The sequence below is a fragment of the Zosterops lateralis genome (genome assembly GCF_965231275.1).
Source record: "Zosterops lateralis genome assembly, chromosome: 3".
Lineage (NCBI taxonomy): Eukaryota > Metazoa > Chordata > Aves > Passeriformes > Zosteropidae > Zosterops > Zosterops lateralis.
In genome coordinates this window covers 54,781,696-54,806,296 of record NC_139764.1, presented here as the reverse complement: position 1 = coordinate 54,806,296, position 24,601 = coordinate 54,781,696, and the positions used below count along the sequence as shown (strand labels likewise).

The following is a 24,601-nucleotide window of genomic DNA, read 5'->3' as shown; positions in this document are numbered from 1 at the left end:
TCAAAGCTGCTGTCTTCATAACTTGATAGTTTATGAAGTGGCTGCATTCACTGGGTATAGGTATTCCCTCTATCCTTTCAAGATTCTCACCACAAGAGTACTTATTTCTTTTGTGGCTGCTCTGTGACTTAATTTTACATATCAAATAATCAGAAATTTGAAAACAGTCTTGTCTATTATGGTCAGCATAATGCTTATCATACAGCTGAGATTTTGTTTATTAACATCATCTGGGGTTTTTACATTGTAAGGGTCAGTAAGCGTTTATAAAAATACTTGGACAAACGTAATACATATAAGAGTGAAAAAATTCTACACATTAGATTCCAGTTACAAGGTTATCAGATACATCAAGCTGTATCAGTTAGATTATTAGACCATTATAAGACAACTGCATTAAAACACAGTATATATATATATTTTAAACCATTCTACATGAATGATAAAAAAATAACTTTTGCATCTCACTCTTCCCAAACCCATCTTGAAAGCTATGAAGCATCTGATTAATATTTCAGGACTTTGTAATTTCTGAAGATAATAAGACTTGGAAATAAAAGTACCTTTTGGACACTGAGTAATTAGGATGACACTTCCCACCTACATTCATTAAATCAAGGCTACTTGTGAAGCTCTTGTACAGGAAGTTATTATTCACTGTTCTCAATTTTCATATGATGCAAATCATTGAGAGAGCAGAATCTACACTACCCAAAGGTCTGGTGCAATGTGAATATCAGAGAGCATGTGCTGCCTGCAGTACTGTCAAGGCAGATTGGATAAGAAATTCCTTACTTCAGAAGGTTGTTCCCATTACGCAAACGATAAACCATAAATAACAATGGTATTAAAAATTTACTAAGCATTTCTTCACTATGAGGCTAGTGAGGCACTGGAACAGGTTGCCCTGAGAAGCTGGGGGTGCCCCATCCTTGGAAGTGTTCAAGGTTGGATGGGCCTTTGAGCAACTCAGTCTAGTGGAAAGTGTCCCAGTCCATGGAAAGGGGAATTGCAACTAATATATATATATATATAGCGGCCCTTCCAGTCCAGACATTCTATGACTTCCCTCCAATTTAAGCTTCTATGAGACCAGCATACATATGGCGATACTAATCAGGCAGTGGTACTGTGAGAAATGTCAGAACTTCCTGCAGCTCCTTGCCACAGCTGCAATGTGCCCAGGACACGCTGCTCTAAGGGTGCTCATTGTTCTGAGTCCCTCTCTTGAGAGCTGTCTGAAGTACAGAATCAGAGAATCACAGAATCACGGAGTGGCTCAGGATGGAACAAACCTTAAATATCATCTAGTTTCAACCCCCCTGCCAGGTTGCTGAAAGCCATATCCAACCTGGTCTTGGAAGTAGGTATAAAAGTGCTGGGCTAAGGATACCATGACAGCCTTCATCCATGCTCCCTGGGGTTTAATTGCTTTCTCTCACAGGATTATTTTACTTTAACTGGCTGATAAATGAAGACATTGTTACAGCATACCACAGCACAGCAACACATAATGCAGTAAAAACATAATACAGCAAAACCACCCAAACCGTACTCAGCTTTCCTTGAAAAAACAAACAAAAAAACCCAAAAAAAACCCCCACAAGTCTTGTTTGGACTTGAACTTAGCAAAGTGGCATAACCCATTAATCAGGGATCTGAGACAGAGTGGCTGTGTCCTTTAAAGGCAGCGCTACTGTGACATTCTCTCTGCTAGCCTGTATGTACAGAGGTGGGCTATATACAGTGGTTCAGCTTGTGATCTCTCATATTTCAGCAAGCACAGAGCTGGCATCACTGGAGAGATGAGAGCAGCCAAACTGCTTTAAATGAAGCTGCTTTGGTAGCACCCTACCATAGAAGTGTTAATGCATCTCTGTCTAATTTACCCCTTTTTCACTGAAGAACCTAAGCTAGACATATACTAGTTTTGTATGGAGAAAGATTATGCAGCACAGATGTAGTGTTTAAGGTGTGTGCATGTTTTTAATGCTCAGCTGCTGGATTTAAGATTTTATTAAATTTTCTTTCTGTTTTATCTCCCTGTAATTTTCCACATACATTCTATTTAGATATTCACTGATTTCTAAGAACTTGCTGCCATTTGCTTACAAAGTAAATAATGTATGAAAATTTCTATTGTATGGAAGTTAAGATGCATTTAGATGCATTTATATTTTATAAGCAAAGAACTTAAAGAATAAGCTATGGTTCAAAATTTTTATGATGGTTTGATAGAATCAACCTTAAATTGATTAAATTACTTTTATTTAAGTCCAGATTCATTATTATACCAGAACAACAAAAAAATTTTCAAAGCACAAAAGTAATTTAAATTGAGTTTACACCTATTTTGCATCACTGGACCAGTGCAAATCAGAGAAAGCACACTAGGGAATCAAGCCCTTATGTCGGTTTGGTCGAGGCACAGGTTACATGGTGGCTGGGCAGGAGGGGCAGAGGAGACCCTGAGTTCATCTGTTTGTGTGCTTTGAGCATTCCCCAAGGTCCCTGCCACAGTCACACTGCTTGGCTGCTTCCTCTGTGCACGCTAGAGACAACAGCAATGCCAAGGAAAACCTTTTGAGAGCAAATACCTGACTTCAAGCAGAGACACAAAATCTCTGTAGAAAAGACTTCTCTGAAATGGTTAAACTTCCAGAGAATCAGGGTGAGACATGCATACAGCTCATTTCCTGAGACCCTCTGTAGCCAAGACCTGCAGAGGTGCCAAGCTGAAGGGCTGGGCTTCTTTGGGGGGTTCAGTGGATCCCCAGGAGTCAGCAGCACAGCTATTCCCACAAGTCTACTTACATTAGTTATAACGGCGAATAGATAAACTTAATTACAACTTAATCTATTCATTTGTTTTTATACCCCATGCACAAGCTTTTAATTAATTAATGGTATGGAAAGTTTGATTGTATTATTTCATTATAAAAACTACTCAGAAAAAAGGGTATGTCAACAAAAATGCTAACTTTTGTGAAGGATTTAGTTTTTTAGCAAATTTTAGCTCAAGCCAATTACACATGAATTTTATGTTCTTAGAAAGCTTATCACAGAATAAGCACTACTAGTATGGTAGGGTTATATTTTTCACTAAAAAAAGCTGAAATCTTGGTATGAGTGCAAAATAAATCCCTGACATCACGAAGACATGATCAGGAGGGAGCTAATGGAACTGTAATGAACATCTCTGTAAGAGCTAATACCATTTCACTTAGTCCACTTCTATTCATAAAAATCTCCATATGTTCATACGTAAAGGCATGCATGTGAAGCATACAAGTAAGAAAGTGCTATTTAAAAGTACTAGGATTGTAAAATTTATTTAAGATAATGTATTTTTAGTGAACAAAAATGCACATACCATATATATATGTGTGTGTATACATATATATATGTTTTGCTTCATATACACACACAGACACATATTTGCCACTTGTAAGTGGAAAATCATGTCTGAGACTGGCTTAAGTCTGAGGCTGGCTGACATTCCTCCTATTCTGTCCCCATAACAATACCACTCAGCCTCTCTTTCTTTTAGTCTTTTGGGAAATGAGGATTAACGCATCTGAGGTTTCCAGCATTTTGTTTTTTGTGAAGAATTTCACAACTCATGGGTTTCTACCTGTCTTTACTTCACCACATTCTGCTGTGGATTGTGTTGCTCTAGGTTGTGTCTGCTGGTGAATTAAAACTGTGAGAACTTCTGTGTCTTTGGGCCCAGGCTGTGCTTTTGTAGTTCCCTGGTCTCTTATTCCTTTATTATTCTTATGACAAAATCAAAGATGGGCTACCACTGAGATCAGGGAAGTATTCTGTAATGTTGGTCTGATCAATACCTCCTCAAGCAGGACTGAACTCAGGAGGACTTGTCTGAAGAAGAATTTATGTTATAGCTCCTTACAAATCAGCTACATTTTATAGGACATTTAAAATTTCCTTTTGAAACTGCACATGTTGTTCAATATGCACATCTTTATAAAGAGCATTACACAGAACAATAAAAAAATGATGCTACTTCAAATGTACAGAGTTCATATATATATATCCCTTGACATATAGTTTGCATTTTGTATTTAATATAGTTGCTAAAAAATAAGAATTGCAGTTAAGAATAAAATATTTCATCTTCTTTTCAGGGTAAGTAGAAAACTGCAAAACCTGCATTGGGATAGGGCATTTTTCACCAAGCTGTCAGTCAGATTTCAATTCAAATCAATAGTGCAGGGAGTATTTTTCAACAGACAGATTTCAGTAGCCTTCTTAAAAGTAGTTAATGGGTTCAGGGCAATTCTTTGTGCATAAGCGTCCATGTTGCATAACAAAAAGAAGAATAACTATTCTTATCTGTAGGTTTCAAGAGAAAGACCAAGGGCTGAGTATAGCTTTACACTCCTAGGCAGGCCCCTCAGCTTGCTGATAGTGAAAATGAAGAGACCTGACCTGCCAGTGCTGTACCTGCTCTGGTTTGAGAGGACACTCCTGGCACCTTACATAGACACAGTATGTGCTCCTTGCCACATGTGAAAGCTAAGGAGTGAAATTATCAGGCAGCAGGTTCATAGCAAACAAAAGGAAGTGCTTTTTCACACAAATTGTAATTAAATTGTGGTGCTCATTGCCACAGAACGGGATTGAGACCAAAGCATAAACAGATATTTAAAAAGGGAGTAGGGAAACTCAAAATTTACTAAATATGATGGTCTGAGAGCAAACTCCAGTTTAAGAAATCCATGTTTTATGTGTTGCTGAAACTTGAAAGGATATGCCAGGAAAAGATGCCTGTATACCAGTCCTGTTTCTTACGTTTTTCTCCCTTCAGCATCTGCTAATGACTGTAGTCAGAGCCAGGATATTGGACTAGATGGTGAACTCACTATAGCAATTTATTTGATCGTGTTCTTTTAATTAAATTATGTTCTTATTTTGGCTTCTTAAAAGGCTCTAAGACCTTGATGGAGAAAGGCATTTAAATGCTTTAATGCTCACGTTATTTCAGGGAGGCAAGTACTTGTGTGTATCACAGCATTTGCGTCTTAGGCCATAAACTTACTGGGGTGGGGCTCACTCATCTTTTATTAGGACTTTGCTTTTTCTGGGTATGAGCTAGAATAAAAATATGTATTTGATAACAGTGATAACAGTGTGCAACACTGTTTCTCTGTAAAGGTGAGATAGTTTGTTTGCCCAAATGGCTTGTGCCGCAGGTAAATTTCCCAGTGATTTATGTAAGGATGATGACACTAGCGTCCAGTGATGTGAAAAAGAATCACCTTCCTTTATAGAGCTCCCCACATTTGTAATGCATGAATATATTATATTTGTAGGAAGCTATTTTTCACCTGTTACCCATGATAGCATTGCCAGCCAATATGTAACTTATTTATATTCACCTAGAAGGGTATTTCAGATTTCATCCATTTTGCAAAAGCATCTGGCTGCAAACCTATGGCACACGTTGGTGAAAATCCAGATACAGAAATGAAGAAACCAATACCAAACCCCATAAATTTCACCCCTCCTGCTTCTAAGCCTGACAGCACCAATAAGGTTTCCTTCTAAATCAACAAGAAGAGCTGGAGATGAATGTCAGTTCGGCAGCCGAGCGAGCGAGGCAACCTCGGCATTCCTAATTGCGGGCGGTTTGATCCCGAGGAGAGGCGCAGCCCCGCAGGAGCAGCACACGGCGGGTACCGGGCTCTGGGCGCGCTCCCCGCCGCACCGCGGGTGTTTCCCCGGCGCGCAGAGATCCCCGCTCCGCCCGGGGCCGGGCACGGCGCCCCGGGAGCATCCCTGCCCCGCCGGGAGCATCCCTGCCCCGCCGGCCGCATCCCTGCCCCGCCGGCCGCATCCCTGCCCCGCCGGCCGCATCCCTGCCCCGCCAGGAGCATCCCTGCCCCGCCAGGAGCATCCCTGCCCCACCGGGAGCATCCCTGCCCCGCCGGGCGCGTCCGGCCACCTGCTCCTCCCGCGGCCCCCGCCCGCCTCCCGCCGACATTTGCAGGGGAGGGGCGGGCAGGAGGCCGGGGCAGAGGGATGGCGGTGCCGCAGGGTAGGGCGGGCGGGGGAGGCTGGGCTGGTGCCGCCCGGGGCTCCCCGGCCCCGCTCCGGCAGCCGGGAAAGGGGGCGCAGGGAGGGAGGGAGAGATGGGAAAGCAACTCCTGATCTTAGAGCAACGACTGGCTTGTTCACCCTCACCTTCCGCCGGCTGCTCGGATTTGAAATAACAACAACAGCGGCAATAATATGAATAAAAATTACACCACCTCTGCTCGCGCCAAGCAGAGCAACGTTCCAGGCAGGGGAAGGTCAAGAGGAAAGGCAGGAGGAGCGCTGCCTCGCCTCCGATGTGGCGGCTGTCACACCGCCAGCAGTGGCCCCGGCTTCCCGGGGCCGGCCCCATCCCCGCCGTGCCCGGGCTGGGCGGCATCGCCCCGGGGCACCCCCAGCACACACCGGGGGCCGGGGGGCGCGGGGAGATCCCGGAGACACCTCTCCCCACCCCTTTGTGCATGGCGGGCAGGACACACACACACACGCGCACACACACACACACACACACACACACACACACTCCACCTTGGATCCTCGGCGCCGAAGCCGCCCGTTGTTACACACACACACACAGGGGCACGCTTACACACTGCCTGTCCCCCGCTGAATACATCTTCTGTTGCACTCTACTGCCTGCCATCCATCCATCCATCCATCCATCCATCCATCCATCCATCCATCCTCCCTCTGGGTTTCCCTCCTTCCTTTTCCTCTTCCCCCCCGCCTCATCCCTCCCTGTGCTTGGCGTGGTTTTCCCCACACACACACACCCTTCGCATCACTATAAAGCAGACATTTTGGTGCGGTTTATCACGGTTGAGGCTGAAAGGAGCGCCTTACCCACCCCCGCCCGGCTGCGTGCGGTTGGCGCTGAGCGATCCCGGCAAGGGCTGGTGCGGCTGGTCCCTCTAGCGCAGCTGCCTCGCTGCCATCCGCCCAACTTCAGCACCAGCCGGCGGGGAGAGGGAGGGAGGGAGGCGGGCAGCAGGCAGGGAGGGAGGAAGGGAGGGAGGGGGGCAGAGAGAGAGAGAGGGAGAGAGAGAGGGAGGGATGGATGGAGGAAGGGCGGGAGGGTGCGAGGCGCGGAGCCGGGAGCCCCCGCACATGCGCGGTGCCGGCGGCGGCGGGAGTTCCCCCGCTCGGCCCCGCGGGTGAGTCACGGCCCGGCCCGGCCCCGCCGCTCGCCCGCCCCGGCCCGGCCCGCTCGGCCCGGCCCCACCACAGCTCAGGGACACCCCCGGCAGCCGGGGCCGGGCCGGCAGCATCCCCGCCCGTGGGCCGGGAGAGACGCGCCGCCGTGCCCAGGAGGGAAGCGCTGGAGGTGCCGCGCTGCGGTTCTGTTTTTACCTTGGTCCCCACATCGGTGTGTCCGAGTGGATTTTCCGTAAGCCACCATCCAGCGCTTCGTTCTCCTCTGAAGCCAAGGGAGAGGCGGGGGTTTGGTGGCCAAGTAACTTTTTGATGTCTGGCACCTGAAGCAGAATTTCTGATACAGGACCCGAGTGGATCCGTGTGGATCTGTCATGGGAATCCAACCAGGACGCTCTGAAAACCCGACTGTGAATCCTGAATCCCGCCAGGTCTTGCCACTTATTTTGTCCCACCTCCAAACTCCAGTGTCCAAAATTTGGCTCGATAGAGAACGTCGTTTATCTTTCCTTCTGCACCTTGGAAATCTGGAGCCTGATACACCTCCAGGTAACAGCACTGGAAAAGTACATATTTGACACCTGGATCCTGTTAAATCATGCCACAAATCCAGAAATGTTAATCTCAGGAGAGGACACGCTGCATTTCCCACTTCACTAAAACAGTCTGGCAAGATGGCACTACAAGGCATAAGGCTGCATTAAGGTGGTTCTGTGGTTTGCCATCAGCCTGTATCAATTCCCTTTGCAAAAGCCGTCAGCACACCTTTGCTTCCCATCCAGAGCCCAAAGTGCAGGGCTACAAACACTGAAGCCAAAATCGCACATCTATTAGTGTTAGGGCTGAAATGAAAAGGATTGAAAGCAGTCCAGAAGGGTTAGCTTGCATGAGAGCTGTAAGAGCATAGATAGGCACATCAAAACCAGCTCAGCTCTGGGGAATCTGCATTCAAAACACGACTAATTTAAAACATGACAGTAGCAGCCATGGTTGTCTGGCTTACTTTTTGTCTTCTGGGATAGAAGCTTCAAATTCTGGATCTCACAAAGACTAAAGTCAGTGTTAATCTCCTTGAAAGTCTCTTCCCATAAAACCATGACTTCTCTTTTCTTCTAATCTTGATCCTTGTGGAGAAAAAAGTCCTTGAACTGGAAGCCCCAACTCTGCCTGATTACCAAAGGTTATTGGCATGGCAATTTGGTAGTCTTTATGGAAATCTAAGTTATATTCCCTATCTCTAGAAACAGTGCTCAAGAGTATTATAAAGGATAAAATGTATCTCTGAAGCATTAACAGTGTTTTTATTAGTTAATTGCAATGATTGAAATATTTCTTGAGTATCTTTGGACAGCTTTAAAGAACACCAATGCTATTCTAAGGCCTCGATTAGGAAAAACCTCCGTATTTAGGAAATAATCTCAAGATGTAACTTTACACTCATATGTTGAAGGTTAAATACTTCACAGTAAAGACTGTGAGCCTCCATACCTGCTTAGGATTAAGAAGACAGCTCCATTCTGTCAAAAACTATGAAGCCATTCAAAGCAAGCATCTTTAATAGATTTAGTAGCTACATGGAGATGTTCAGCTTAAAAGGGAGACAGTAATGGGAGACTGGGTAATGAGCAGGATTGAAGGAAAATAATTTTATCCATACATCAGTAAAACCAAATTCTACAAGTTTGAAGATGCTATGCTTAAAATGTTGAAATGAACAAAAGACTTCTGCTTTTTATTACTCTCTTGATGTTTCCCACAGCTCTGAACAAGCCTAGCAATTCCTATTTACCATAGTTTCTTGCACTGAAGCCATTCCTTGTTTTTGCTTGAACTCCTGTTTATAAACCCACTTCCTTTCAATAGCTGTTCAGCTGCCCTGTTCTGGCCACTGCCTAAATCCTTGTGCCTATTTTAGAGCCCTGCAATTGCTCTCAATGACTTTTTCTTCCAGACCTTTCTAGCCTCTCTCCAAGGTTTATGGGTTTTGTTCCATGCTTCTTTGCATTTCTTAATCCAAATGGTTTCCTTATTACCATTTTCTTTCTTTTTTTTTTTCTTCTTTTTTTTTATTAATTAAAACCTGTTTGCACCGTTTTTCCAAAGAATTGTCACTGTCTTTTGAAAAAAAAGGAAATGGATGGAGAAATTTATTATAAAAGAACTTGTGAAAATTTCTAACATATCCTTGAGAAGGTCTTCTGGAACAAAGAGTTCAAATAAATCTGATAAAGTCATTTTACTTCAACAATGTAAGGTTAAATGTATTTAGAATTCCTATAAAATTTAATGGGAGTGAAGCTAGGTTCCTTATTTTCCAGTATGAAGTCTACATTATTGTTAGTTGACTATATAATTCAACTTCATATTCTACCTGTAGAAATCCAGGCATTTAAAACTTGGGGGTCATGAATTCTTCAAGATTACAGTCAGTTAAGAGTATTTATGCAATATATAGTATTAATAATATTCCCTGCATATTTTCAACATAAAAGAAATCAAAGGCTAATGCTAAAACAACTCAGTAGTTGAAGACCTAATATTGATCATAAATTCATTGTCTTCTTTTTTGGCCCCAGCATGACTTCAATGTGATACAAAATGAAATATTTAGAATGTGTTTGAAACACAGATCAGATACATATTTTTTCTCTGTAAGCAGCAGTAGTGTAGCAGCTTAAAGACACTTATGTTTGTAGTATCAGCTGGGAAATGGGCAAGAAAAATGTCCTGCCATTACAGAGATGTATTTATGGTCTACTTCATGCAAAATAATGAATCTTGAATCTTTCTTATCTATGTCTGTGCAATACAGTGGTTCTTTTTCAGCCATGGGGGTTTTTTTATAACTATCAGGCTGTCTAAAGTTACTTGACGCTATTAAGACATATTTAAAGCATTAAATGGACCTTTCTGTGCTGCTATACATAAAACCATGAAAATTAAAAAACCCCGAAACTGAACCACCACCAACCCCCACACTTAACTCTTCTTTGTCCCAAAGCAAGTGAGTTGAAAAAAACTATCATCTTCAGTTGGCTTTTTTGATAGAAAGCTTGCTTGTAAATGTGATTAGAGCTACAGTATCTCAGTGGTAGGGACATTTTTATTTTCCTCAGTAGCAGCAAATTGAGCAAACACAAAGTCTGTCTCTGAGAGTCCACTTTCAGATTTCCCCAAGTGACATTTATAATTTGGCTTGTTTGTATAGAGAAACAAAGGCTTCAGAAGTCTCCTTATTAAAGAACTGCTCTTTACAGATGGCAGTGCTCTTGTAGCTTACTCAGAGCAAGACCCAGAGATAATGGCATCTTGTTTTGCAGCTGTTTCTGTTAACTTTGGCTGAGCAATCAGTGTTTCAAAGGCTGGTATTATGTGCCAAAAGCCACCAAACTCCAAAAGTCTGTTGACTCAGAAGAAAAATGTCACTGCTACTAAACCAAACTGAACTATATCTCTAATACTTGAGATGGCTTCATTTGGGCTTGAGCTGCCCTGGTGGTCTCTTGATCACAGCTCAGTAATGAAGTATCATTTTACCATTTTACCAAATATATTCTTCTATTGCAAGCTAGGCAAAGATTCCTAGAGCTAAATGTATTTCATTCCTCTTCTTTAGCAGCTAGAGTGAATAGATTTTATAATGTTTCATTGCACGGAAGCAGGAGATGGAGATTTGCTTCAGTAACCAGTTGATCTTTGCACTCTGCAGCAAAACTTTTCTGGTCATTAAGTGGCACTGAACAGAAAGGACCAATAGTAAGATTTTAAGACTAGGAGTCATAAACCTCACTTGTATCTCTCAAGAAATGACATTTGGAAGTATTTGGAACATGTCTGTTTCTAGTGATTGGTAATCCCATGGTTATGAATCTTGACCAATTCACAATAAATTATCAAGATTAAGGTTAAACAATGACATGCTAGTTTTTGCTTAGCTTGCTGATCCAAGAAATCTTTAATGTTTCTTTTTAATTTTGACGTCCACAGTGTCATTCCTACCCTTAAAAGCCATGAGATTATTGTAAAATGATGTTCCCAAAATTTTGGTTTTTATCAGTAAATAATTACTTTTAAAAATTGATCCTGAGTCAAGAAAGCCTTAAGCACATGCTTGTTCTCAGTAAATGAGACTTATATAGAGATTTAGCAGTAATTCCATACTTAGAAAATTTTGTAAAAATATCACATTGGTTGCTTTCTTGAGTAGAAGTTAGTAATTTTCATTGTGTTTTACTTAGTTTATAATGTCATATATTTTTGTGAAGGTAAAATGAATTCGCAAAGACTTGCACTTTATATATTATTTTTACTTAATTGGTCTACTATATACTTCCATTAAAATCTTAGTTCAGCTGAAGCTAAAGGTCAGATGTAAATAATAGTAGTTACAAAATCCCAAATCCCCTCCACCTCATAGCACAAGAGTGCCTATAGGAGCTAATACTGCTGAAATTCAATATGGTATGGTTTGACTTAAAACCTCTGAGTATTTGAAACCAAAAAATATGGGTGAATACAAGCCACCTCTTAAAAGAGGCAAATATTTCTGGCGAAGATTTATAACTAAATATAGAACAAGGTAGATGTGTTGCAATAAAATTGGTTATCTTATTTATGAGTTTGGGTGGTATCTGTTCTCTATTATAAGTACAGGCAATGTGCTTAGTATAATGTGAAGAAATGAATTTTATGTCTAGTAATTGAGCCCATTTCTTTTAATTTTTACTTTTGAAATGTATTTAATTCCTCTTCTAAAGTTGGTAGCAGCAGCAAGACTTGGGATTTGGAGAACATATAGGTGACCACCTGGAGTTTCTGAGAGAATCAAGAAGTTTTTTTCAAGGAGAAAAGCCATGATATACCCTAGCAACAATTTATGTTATGGAAATAAAGGGTCACGATATATCTTTAAAAGTTGTTTAACATGAAGCTCTTGAAATTCATGTGGTTTTAATCCTGTATATTTCTGCCTATGCTATGCAGCTGGTGGCATGGTGGTGAGAGTCTGATCTGTGGCTGAGACTTTCCTCAGCACCCTGTAAAGGAAAGCTTTACAGCTCTCAGCCTCAGAAGTTTTATTATACACTCAAAGGAGCAGGGTGAGCAGCTTCCTGAGATATGGATGGTGTATCACTCTGTCATTCATCCCCACTAGGTTTGACAGGAGTTTTTTAACTCAGCCCAGAGCCAGCTGCCATCAGGGAGGCAACTTTCCCACTGGCTCTGGTGCCAGTCACAAGCTGCTGCCAAGGGTTTGTGTGTTCCCACCATCTACAGACACATGTGGTAGCCTTGGTTCCAGGCAGCTGGGAAGTCTCCTGTGCTTATCATCTGCAGCTGCACCCCTTAGCTCTGCAACCATGATTCAGCCTTGGTCCTTCTACTGCCAACCTAGTTGGCTTCAGCAGTAAATGCCATATCCCATTGCAAAGGCATTTCTCTGTTCTTGATTCCCTCTTTGTCACTGCATATCAACTAATCCTGCCAAATTCATATGGGTTTTAATGGTTAGGAATGAGCATCTGATAGTAATTTGAAAAGATTCCTTTCTGCAAACTAGACACCTTCTTCCTCAGTTCTTGGATCAGCACTACAGCCTCTGACTGCAGTTATGGTGGGTCCCACAGCAGTGGTGGGAAGACCCTGGGGGACAAGCTTACATGAATGAGTCTCTAGTCGTGCTTCCCTGTGTGTCACAGCACAGCTGCCCTCTCTCTTCAAGCATCTGTTCATATGGCTTTGGGGTCAATGAAGAATCCAGATGAAGTCTCCTCTGGCTGCCCTTCCTCTTGATCACCAAGAGATGGAGGCAGAGCTCTCCCTCTCCGGGCCTGGCCACTGTACTCTACCTTGTGCTCTTAAAGCCCTTTGTGTGGGGGCAAATAATTTAATTATGTGATTCCATACAGTAGATTACTTCAAACACTCCTCTTTAGAGGATGTCAGATCTTCCTAATGGTGTTTTTATTTGCACACAGACTACCATGTAGACACTGTTCTCTGGTGGATGCTTGCTTTTTCCTCTTTGTTCTGTATAAGTTGAAGCTTTTTTGAAGTAATGTGTTAGTCACAGAGAGTCCACAAAGAGTGAGTTAGGTAGGTAATGTTAGCAGATGTACTCAAGAGAAAAGGCAAATATCATTAAATTGTCCTTGTGGATGATGCCTCATGTATTCTGTAACATATCCTTTTAGGGTATCCCTACTTCAAGCCAATAATAAATGGAAATATGAACTTAATCCTCTGTCTTGTAAGCACTTATACAAATACTTTCAGATAATGCAGTGTGTTTTAAGAACTTGTCAACAAAGGCTGACAAAAGTGATTGGAGCATTTTTTTATAAAACCAGAACAAATGGCCTCAAAATGTACTACAAGGGCTTATTTAGTCTGACTGCCACAAGAAAATTTAGAGTTCTTCTTGTGTCATTTTTTTAACTAATTGCTTTTGACTCTCTCTGATCACTTATCTGAATATTTGAAAATCAGTGCCATGTCAAAATTTGTATATGATGCAAGAACAATGAACTGGGTACTGCCCTAGCCAGACAGCTTTGAATTTGCATAACAACTTTGAATTTGCATAACATTTTCTATTTGAAAATAACCTTTTAATAAAAGCTGTGAAAGCAAACTACATAAGTCTTTAAAAATCAATTACTTAATTGACCTTAAGATACAACCCATAGGTCAGCTGGCCAACAACAGACTTTGTAGATGGTCATGGATTTGACTTGGTGAGAAGTCACAGGTAGAACAGAAATATGTTTTCCACCTACTGGAGCAAGAATTGTTTCTGTAAGTTTAATCCTCCTCACAGAAAGGGAATGTCGTGTGCAAGTACTATGGCTTTAATTCCAGTTATCAGCTAAAAAATTTGGACCTGTATTTTTTGTGGGTTTTGTTCCTCCTCAGCCACCTTTTTCTTCTTTTTGCTTTGACTGAGAATAACTGGTAGTAAAACCAATACAAAGCAGCTTTTGTCAAATCTCTACTAAAATAACTTTTTTTTTTCTTCCAATTTAAGTCCTCTGCAGGATACTGGAAACTTAGTGGCAATTTCCTGACTTCTGAAATACTCTGCTGAAAATCAAGAGACAGTCTCCTTGATGAATTTTTTAGCATGATAAATTTGCTGTTTAGTCTGCAAAGAAATGGCTTTATCCAAAGGCTAAGAGATCAGGACATTTTTTTACCTCAACGTCCTTCTCACAGAACAATAGAATAGTGTTGACCTGCAAGTGACATATGCAGCTGATCAGAGAATGGTTCTTCTCAAACTTTCCTCTTAAAGACCATTGAGAATTTTTTGAAACATCCCAGTGCCTGCGCAGTTTTGCCGCACTCAGCCCAAAATTAGCATAAATTCTGAATACTTTTATGTAGCTTCCTTTTCCCAATTTAGTTTCTTCTCTCAATTGCAGGTGTTAGGGTATGTAAGATGCGTTCCATTTCTTCTTTTTCTAGAGTCAGTTTGTGTGGCAATCCCAGGCTGGTAAGTAGTGACTTACACCAAGCTTTCATTGCCCAGCATCACTGATGTAAACTGCATCAGGTTTGGACCAACAGCATCCCTAATGCTTTTGGAAATCTACAGGTGAAAAATAGGGAGTGGGTGTAAATCCAGTGATTTGTAAAGAATTAATTTGAAAATATGCTGGTTTGTGCAAAATGGCATTTTTATGGCTCCATTTGGACTTGTTTAGCTTTTCATTTTTGTTATTACTCTTGCAATCTTATGGACCTCTGGCTTTATGACTCTGGAGGAGTGGAAACTGCACACTCTCACTAACAAGAAAAGGAAGTGGTCCTTTATTCCAGCTATGTATCATTTTTAATGATACAAAGTCCTGAAGACTTCATTCTTAAATTTTAAAGTAGTATTTTGTGTCCTAAACCTATGGTTCATTTAGAGGGTAAAGAAAAAAGTTATTTGCCTTACTTGCAGAACCGAAAGCATTTGTATTTGAATATATCAGAATTACATCCATCCAAATTATAAGAAGACTTGTAAATTTGTCACCCAAATTTGTCATTGTGTTTCAATGAGCTGAGCACCTGACTGGAAGCCAACAGGCTTCATGGGGTTACTCTCATATATGCTTATTTCTCATATATAGTTATTATGTATCTGTCAAATCTCACTTCCCTAAGTAGACCCTTGTATTAGTCTTTATTTATTTAAAGACTTTTAGACAGATCTTTATTTATTTAAAAATGATAAAGCAATTCTGAAGTTAAAACCAGACAGCCAGATCACCTCATTATTTAATTTTTAGCCTCCCTCCCTGAAAAATTTCCTGTATTTATTTTCTTCTTCTGTCACCCTTGTTTTGAATTCACATGTCATTTTTCTTAAGCAGGACTCCATCTTTACTTTCTAACATATGCATACAGCACTTTAAAAAAGAGAAAGAGCTTGCTGTTGTATCAGTTGTTTAATACTGTGCAGTTTGATAAACCTAATCTATAAACATGACCCAATAACATTGTACAGGGAAATGTGAACTTGCACTCTTTTTTTTTTTTCAGGAAAAATCACTGCAAGCTCCTAAAATGAAATCAGTGACCACCTTCTCTCCCTTTTGAAATTGTAGAATCTAATCTAAGGCATATTACTGTAAATCTTTAGAAACTGTTAATTTAACATAATCCAGAATGATAGGGTGGTAAATTAAGTTTCATTATATCTTCTGCAGTAAAAGATAATTGATTAACTCTGGGAAATTTGTATGCAGTCAAAATCTGCTCACCAAGTTTCTTCTTCTTCTCCACAATGAAAACCAACATCTTTTCAACTCTAGTTTGTCTCAGAACTAAGAAGGTAGATCTATAAACATGCTGTGGATAGCATCACTGTTTGCAAGTATAAAAATCTAGCTTTTTAAGATCAATCCTTTGTTTGGTAAATCCCTCTGAAGTCTAATATTTCAAAAAATTACATGTGGCTGATATTGCCCAATAAAATACTTGAGACACAAGAAACAAGAGAAAAGGAAGTATTTTTGAGAATTATTTTTTTTTTTTGGAGAGCAATTTTTGTCGCATCCCAGAAGGCAGCAGACCAGAACCTGAACAGCAAACTATGCCTGAAAAGTGGAGGTTTTAAACTGGCACCCTCTAATCAAAAAGAGACTGTTCCCAAGATATAATCAGAGCTACAGTGGAGGGAAAGCATCTGGAAATGTAGTTGAGCTAAAGAATACTACAAAGAATTCCTAACCACCACTTCATGAATCAAATCCAAGAACATAAAATGAAATTACATCAAAGCACCTTAAACTCTAGGCCTTTTTTTATACTGACCAGCTGTTATTTATGAGATCCAGGTATTTCTCATGGCTGATATGTTGTCAAAAGCAGGTAGATAACATAGCCAAAATTAAAAATAATCATATTTCAGAAACTATTCGTTATTTTGTCTCAACAACCTGAGACACCACAAAGCCTCTCATGTTTAGAGAGAGGACAAGGAAGAAGCATTGTTTGCTCTTGAGTTTCTGTAATGCTGACCTTCTAGAAACATCTTAAATTGGTTCCTCTAAATCACTTACTGTTTTATAAAAAATCGTGGTCATAGCTTGATCTCAGTTAAAAGGCTATAAATTAAAAAACAAAACAAAACAAAACAAAAAAAAAACACCCAAAAAAACAAAGCCAAAAACATCACACCACCATATTTAATAAAATTCATTGAACAGTGGTGTTATTTTAATTTGGATTGAGATGAAGTTCACAGGACATTTAGGTCCCATAGTCAGTAATATGGAAACATTTCTTTTTCATATAAATCCCTAATGGATAAGAACATAACCCAAGAAAAGGCCCTTTGGTATACGACCTTAAAAAACAAAACAAAACAGAACAACAAAACCAACAATGAACTATAAAATCCTTATTTTTTAGTAGAGGATTGATATTGCCAATAACGAGCAATAAGAGTAAGAAAGGAGTATAAGCAGTGCCTGTGTATTTTAAAAATGATTTCTGCTCTGTTTGTCGCAGTGTTACATGCAGTAGCAACCTCTGAGAGACATACATAATCACTGGCTGTAGGAGAATATAATACAAATGGTATTGCACATGCATGCACAGACACAATGCCTTTGGTGCTGTGGGCTTTCTGTGAAGACATTTTGATAAAAAAAAAATTACTCAAGCAACTATCCAGGTCACTCTTTTAATAGCCCTTTATAAATTCAGATCTTGGATAAAGTTGTCCTTTCAGTTTTACAAGCTCAATCTGGGAGTCAGTTGCCAAACTCAATTCTGCTTCACAACCAAGAAGATGAAGATGTAGTTCAGTTACACAGGACTGAGCAAACTGCTTTTATAAGTCTGGTTTTGTGCCTGGGATTTGCTCATGTGTGCCTCCCAGACCTCATCTAATTTTCAATAAACCCTACCTCCCCAGCTCCGACCAGGCTTAGGAGCAATTTCTTCAACAGCATCTTTTAGAGGTTTTTAGATCATAGCCTATTAAGAAACTTAATGAAAGGCAAGGTGTCTGACTTTTCTGGTGATGCTGACAACTGGACTATAATTCGTAAGAATCTGTGCATCACCATGTAATCTCTTTGTGCATACAGAAAGTGGCAGGGAAGTAATTTAATTACCAAACTTTCAAGCCCTGGCCTCATTTGTCAATTTTCTGTGAGTCAAATCATAGAATTGTGAGCTGGAAGGGACCTTAAAGATCATCTAGTTCCAATTCCCTTGCCATGGGCAATGACACACTTCACTAGATTGGATTGTTTAGAGCCCATGGAACCTGGCCTCGAGCAACTCCAGGGATGAAGCAAGTCTAAATATAGGAGAATATAAAGAAATCCTGACTGTGAAACCAAAGGCTATTGTATGTGATTTCTTTATAAAATATATATGTCTAAAGTGAATCTGGTGTTTTATTCTTTACCCACTCAGAGCTCCCCTGGGTTTTTCTGTAGAACTATTGTGTTGGAATTGGAAATGAAGTTTGCCTTTCAAAGTAAATAAAAGTGCAGGAGTTGAGAACATCCAATTTAAGAGAATAACAACCTGATCAACACACAAGAAACAGAATTGTAGGAGTGGGATAATTTTGCTGATGAGACGAGAAAATGAGAGGAAAAAAGCTGAGGACAAGCTTTGCTGATGGCAGAGAGCTAGACATTTCTGTATAAAGTATTGTCATGGTTTAACCCCAGACAGGAGCCAATCCCCAGGCAGCCCCTCACTCGGATCCCCATCAGCACTATCAGGGAAAGAATCAGGGGGCTAAAAGCTAGCTGAAATAAGGACAGTTTAATAGGGAAAGCTAAAGCCACTCACACAAGCAGAGGAAAACAAGACATTAATTCCCTGCTTCCCATGGACAGGCAGGTGTTCAGCCATCTCCAGGAGAACCGACTCACATTACACACAATGGTGACTTGTCAGGACAAGCACCATCACTCCAAAGGTCCCACCCTTCATCCTTCTTCCCTCCAATCTGTATTCTGAGGATGATGTAATACAGTCTGGAATACCTCTTTGGTCAGTTGGGGTCACCTGTCCCCACTGTTTCTCCTTCCAACCTCCCACACACCCCCAGCCTCCTCACCAGTGTGGCAGTATGGAAAGCAGAAAAGGCCTTGGCTCTGGGTAAACCCTGCTCAGCCATAACTGAAACATCTCCATATTATTAGCAGTCTGTGTTCAGCAAAAGTCCAAATCATGCTATGAAGAAAATTAACTCTATTCCATCTGAAATCAGCACAAGGAACAACCAGCATAGACCATCAGGACTGAAAGCTGTGAACATCAGAGCTTGTCTTATGGAGAAAGAGCTGTTATTGCTGAAATCAGGACATCCAGCACTCAGCAGTTCAGTGGGAAGTGTGGTCACAGAAACCAGGCAGAGTGCAGAGTTTAGGGAAAGGGAAAGGGCTGCTTTCATTCTCTCAGAACTTTGTAGCATCCCTGCTTTCTGCCTAGCTAAGACAATGCTATTTCAGTACGATTAGATGTTAGCCCAGATCCTATTTAAATGTTCCAACATTTTCCATGTTTAGTGCAGCAATCTGATTGGTTATGTCTATGGGCCTGGAGTATGTCCTGGTCTCTGCATTGTCTTCTCCTTATTGTGGGATGTTATCCCTTGAACCCACAAAATTTCTACAATCCTGCAAACCAAACTCTCTATGCAACCATGATATCAATCAATGGATTCACAGGGACATTGAAATCATGGGATTAATTAACACAGAGTTAATTAATATCAGCAGAAATTTTGGACCTAAGGTTATGGAAGTCCAAATATTGGGATGGATGGCTTGAAATATTACTGACAAGATTTTCATCTGCATTGATATTGGTGGCCCCCAAAATGAACAGATCCTGCAGTTTCCCCATACTATGGATCACTGATTATCTTTTGTAATCTACTAAATAAATATAAACATTATCACTGTACATTTTCATGAATAACTCAAGTTATTAAAAGATGTCCTTTACATTTATATTGTTCTCTTCAGTGTATAATAATGATACTTACTGTAGGTCCACATTGGTAGAATTCCCATTTTGACCCCAGTGTTCATTACTGAAAGTTTACCATGAGTGAAAACTAGGTCTGGGATTTGAAAATCTGTTTCAGAGAACAGCATGTCAATAAACTAGAAGCCTTTCTGGTTCAATTATAAAGCTCATTTATATAAGCTTTTCTTTCAAGCAGTAAATAATCATGTCTACTGTTTTTCCCTTTGTTTTTATAATACACATTTATCTTTTTTGTTTATGTGATCATCACAACATCTCTCCTACACAGCATTCACATAACTTTTCTGTGTGGGGGAGGAACAGAGAGGAAATTTCCCATCACAGACATTAGTTTTCTTTGTTTAGTCTTAATTGGGGGAAGCGTTCAGATGCTGTGATGATTGGCACAGTATGAATAGGAGAGGACAACACAGTAATTCTGCTTCTTGTGCCACCCTCTTACTCCCACAGAAGTCCATAGGGTCTAACTGAGGGCAAAATTTCTCTGACAGTTCCTAAAATTCACTTGGATCCCTCTCCTTCTAGACTTCATTGAAGGAGGACTGTGACCTTTATCCTATGAAGGTAGGATGTGTTGGAAGAAAATGAGTGTTGTTTCCATTTTAAAAATATTAAGGTAAGTTTCTTAAACAAGAATGAGGAGATAACACTGCTCACATAAAGAAAAATAAGAACACTGAGTCCATTATACACCATTTACACTTTATTTTAATCCCACTGTTAATTCATAGTATGTGTATTTGTGAAATCCTGAGCTCTCGCATGTTTTTTTTTTTTGGTTTTTTTTTGTTGTTTTTTTTTTTTTTTTGTTTTTTTTTTTTTTTTTTTTTGGTTTTTTTTTTTTTTTTGTTTTTTTTTTTTTTTTTTTTTGTTTTTTTTTTTTTTTTTTTTAAAGGAAATTATATGGTTTAAAAGAATTGTGTAAAGGAAAACAAATCACTTCAGGTATACTTGGAGTACATATTTTGCTAGAATTTAGCCACACTAACGGTAGGAAAAAAAATACTAGATTCAATGCTTTCACTTAGGGTTTTATATCTTCTTTCTCCTTCCGTATACAGAAAAAAAAGTGCCAGTTTTTCTCTAACAACGATGTGTTGAGCTGTAAGACCTCTGCCAATTTTATGATGAGAAATTGTAAAAACAAGCCTTATAACTATATAAAACACCTTGGACAGTCTAAATCAAAACATTTTATAACCTACTTAGATTTGGTGTTAATGTCAGATTTGCCATCTGCACCTTAGTCTTCTTGGACAGTGAAAGTGAATACAAGAGTCCATTCAGTTTTTCTAATAGTGATGTTCTTACACTTTTTGTTGCAAGGCAATTGACTTGTAACAGTTTCATCCTGCAAGCACCAAGTGCCTCCTCTAGAGCCCTTTAAACTTTTTAAACCCCTGAAGTAATTTGAGGGAGTACAGAGAGAAACTGGGAAATAAGCAGGGTTCAGTTTCTTGGTTATTAGAGCTGACTTCTTCTAAGCATTATGTAGTAGATGCTGTATTTGATGTAGTCCTTGCAGTTCTCTGCAGTCCTCGTAGAGGTTGTTTGAGGTATTAAATAGATCAAGGTTTAACACTATGAATTAACAAAACAGTGAGGTGGGAGAAACATGCGCTCCCTATTAAAGCCTTGTCCCTGAAAGAGCCCCAGTACCTTCAGAAATCAAGCCAAAAAGCAGACTAAGAAAAATGAGTGAAAGCAGCAGGGATTTAAAAAGCAAATGCTACATCAAAGAGACAGGAAGGAACTGCTATAACACTGCTGTGATTGCAACTGGGCACAGTCCCAGGAGGTTGGGGAACAAGCACCTCCAATAAACAGAGCTGTTTCTGTACCAAGTACTTACAAAGCCTTAGAGAAATATGGAAATATGCTTAGTAAAAGGTGAGGAGCATGCTGGTATACCACCTTCACAAACATTTACTCATTCATCAGCAGATACAAAGCTTAATAATGATGCATCTTGTTACCAGCGCATGAAGTCACTGTGAACCCCAGTAAAAAGGATGCCCCCATGAAATCATTCTCTGAGAGCTAACCAGACAAAGGCATTCAGATATGCCAAAAGGCTCTGTATAAGAGCTCAAGGCTTTGAAATGGATTAGGGAAGAAAAACAAAAAAACCCAAAAAAACACCCCAGTAAGGCTTTCTGGCCCATTATTTGCCAACTGAGTGAAATGACAAACCCGAGAGTAGTTACATTGACCATACAACACCAAGGCAAATTGCTAATTAGCTATTCATTCATTACTGAGTACTCCAAGAAAAGGAGAGTGTTTAATTCTGAGAATCACCATCCAGTCCTCCCTTGCACCCTGAATGATCCCAATGCAAATAACCACTGTGACTTGGCACAAGTTACTTGTCCCACTGTAAGCGTTCCCAAACCTCAATCTGAGAAATAGAAGCACAGGAAGAAGTGCCTGCATTTCTCTTTTACTAAATAGGCATATGCCTTGGGATGTAGACCACTCCTAAAAAACAAGGAAAGGGAAGTGTCTGATGGCTCCTTATTTGCCAGTCATTTGTATAGCTGCCCAGTTGGAGCCACAGGCAGCCCTCTCCAGATCCATGATGTGCACACTGAAGCCATGATTCTGTGAACAGATATGCTAGTGTTTACTTTTAGGCAAATAGGCTATTTCATTAGTGAACTTTACATATATCAGTAGGCAATCTGTGACAGTAAATTTTAAAATATACAGAAGAGGAAGAAAGCATAGAATTTCTGAGAAATAAAACACAGCAAATCTCAGAGGGTTACAGTCAGTGGCAGAGGGTCTGCTTGGAGGCTTGTCGCTAGTGGTGTTCCCCAAGATTCAGTGCTGTGCACATGATTGCTTAACTTATTCATCAGTAACTTGAAAAAAGGAACAGATGCCTCCTTGGAAGTTTGCTGATGACACAAAGCTGTGAGGATGGTTGATACCCCAGAGGTCTGTGCACCCCTTCAGAAGGGCCTTGACAGGCTGGAGAGAGGGGCAGAGAAGAAATATCTGAAGTTCAGCAAAGGTAAATGCAGGGTCCTGCCCCTGAGGAAGAACAACCCCAGGCACCAGCACAGGCTGGGGACTGACCTGCTGGGAGCAGCTCTGCAGAGAAGGACCTGGGGGAACTGGTGGACAACAAACTGTCCATGAGCCAGCAGTGGGTCCTGGTGGCCAAGAAGGCCAAAGGCATCCTGGGGCACATTAGGAAGAACACTGCCAGCAGATTGAGGGAGGTGATCCTGTTCCTCTGCTCAATCCTGGTGAGGCCACAGGTGAAGAGCTTCTGTCCAGCCCAGTTCTGGGCTCCTGAGCACAAGAGAGACATGGAGTCCTTGGAGCATGTGCATCAGAGGGCAGTGAAGATGATGAAGGGGCTGAAGTACCTCTCCTACAAGGAAAGGCTGAGGGAGCTGGGCCTGTTCAGCCTGGAGAAGAGAAAACCGAGAAAAGAATTCACCAGTGTCTATAAATATCTGCAAGAATGGTGTCAAGATGATGTTTCCAGGCTCCTCTTGGTGCTGGCAAGCAACAGGACAATAGGTAACACTTTAGAGGAACTTTACTGTATGGGTGACTAAGCACTGGAACAGATTGTATAGAGACGTTGTGGAATCTTCCTCACTGGAGATACTCAGGAGCCATCTGGACACAATCCTGTGCCATGTGCACTAGGGTGATCCTGCTTGACTAGGAAGGTTGGACCAGATGACCCACTGTGGTCCCTTTCAGTCTCACCCATTCTGTGATTCTGTGTTTATTAAGGAAAAACAAACAAAAAAAATAATGCTTATGTCACCCCTGCCACAACAATAGTAATAATTTAAAGTAAAACAAAACCAACGCAAAAAACCTCAGTACTCACATGCATAAATTAAGACTTGAAGTGCTTTGGAAGAAGCAGAACTGAACAATAAGACCATGTTATTGATTTTCTGAGAGATAAAAAAGGACTAATTGCTAACTGACAACCAATGATAAGAACAGACTTGCTGATGTGTGTGTTTGGAGTGCAGAATGGAAGCTGATGTGAAGTGCTTGCAGGGCATAGCATAACTTGTAGACAAAATTGGGCAAAAGAAGCTCAGTGTTGATCTTAATCTTTTGATACTCAGGTCCTTCACCCATCTGTGAAGGGGATAGCAGAATTTTCATGTCTCGCCAGAGAGAGCATGATAATGGAAGCAGTATATAAGGACTTAATGGGCTGAAAAATGATGTTGTGTGACCCAAAGCACAGTAAAGGTTTTAGATATTCCTTGTGTGGATACATATTTTCATCCCTCTTCAGCTGTTTTGTAATCAAATTAGAAAACAGAGTCAATAAAAGTTTTTCATGATAGCTCTCTGAATAGCCAACAAAAAGTGAGTTTTCCCCTAGAAGCTCATTGAGTCAGCCTGTTTTCAGAACCCTTGTCAACCAAAGACATAAGTAATGCAGTAAAACACAACCAACAAGCCCAAACACAACATTCTTCTCTTTGATCTGTGTGCCAGATCTTTTATGTGCCATTTGAATATCAATCTACAGCACACCTTTCTCCTATTTGCTCTAGAATATGCAACGCACTGCGATTTGTGATGTTGATCAAAGGAATGACTTGATTGGGATGATTAAAGTAGGAAAGGAGACCCATGTGTTTCTCTTTTTCACAAGTGCATACAAGGGACAGAAATTAATGAGAACTATGTTAGGAGCTTAGGAAGCATCATACCACCTTCTCCCCTTGGTCTGCAGGACTGTGAGCACAAAAAGGGCTCAGAATGAGAAGCATGCACATCCTAAACCAATCCATTCCATTTTCAAAAGCAGAAAAAGATTTGCCACATGGATCATAATGAAGGCAGGAGGACTGGGCTAATACCTCCAGGTAGA

The 24,601-nt window shown here is 40.6% G+C and overlaps 1 protein-coding gene across 1 annotated transcript in view; it reads right to left on the bottom strand.

The window, feature by feature from the left end:
- Window positions 1–7,004, bottom strand: part of RGS17 (regulator of G protein signaling 17) — a 70,103-nt gene extending 63,099 nt beyond the window's left edge. Inside the window, exon 1 of the mRNA XM_083856180.1 lies at window positions 6,908–7,004. The gene's annotated coding sequence lies outside the window, so the exon portion shown is untranslated. The remainder of the gene's footprint in view (window positions 1–6,907) is intronic.
- Between the last annotated feature and the right edge of the window lie 17,597 nt (window positions 7,005–24,601).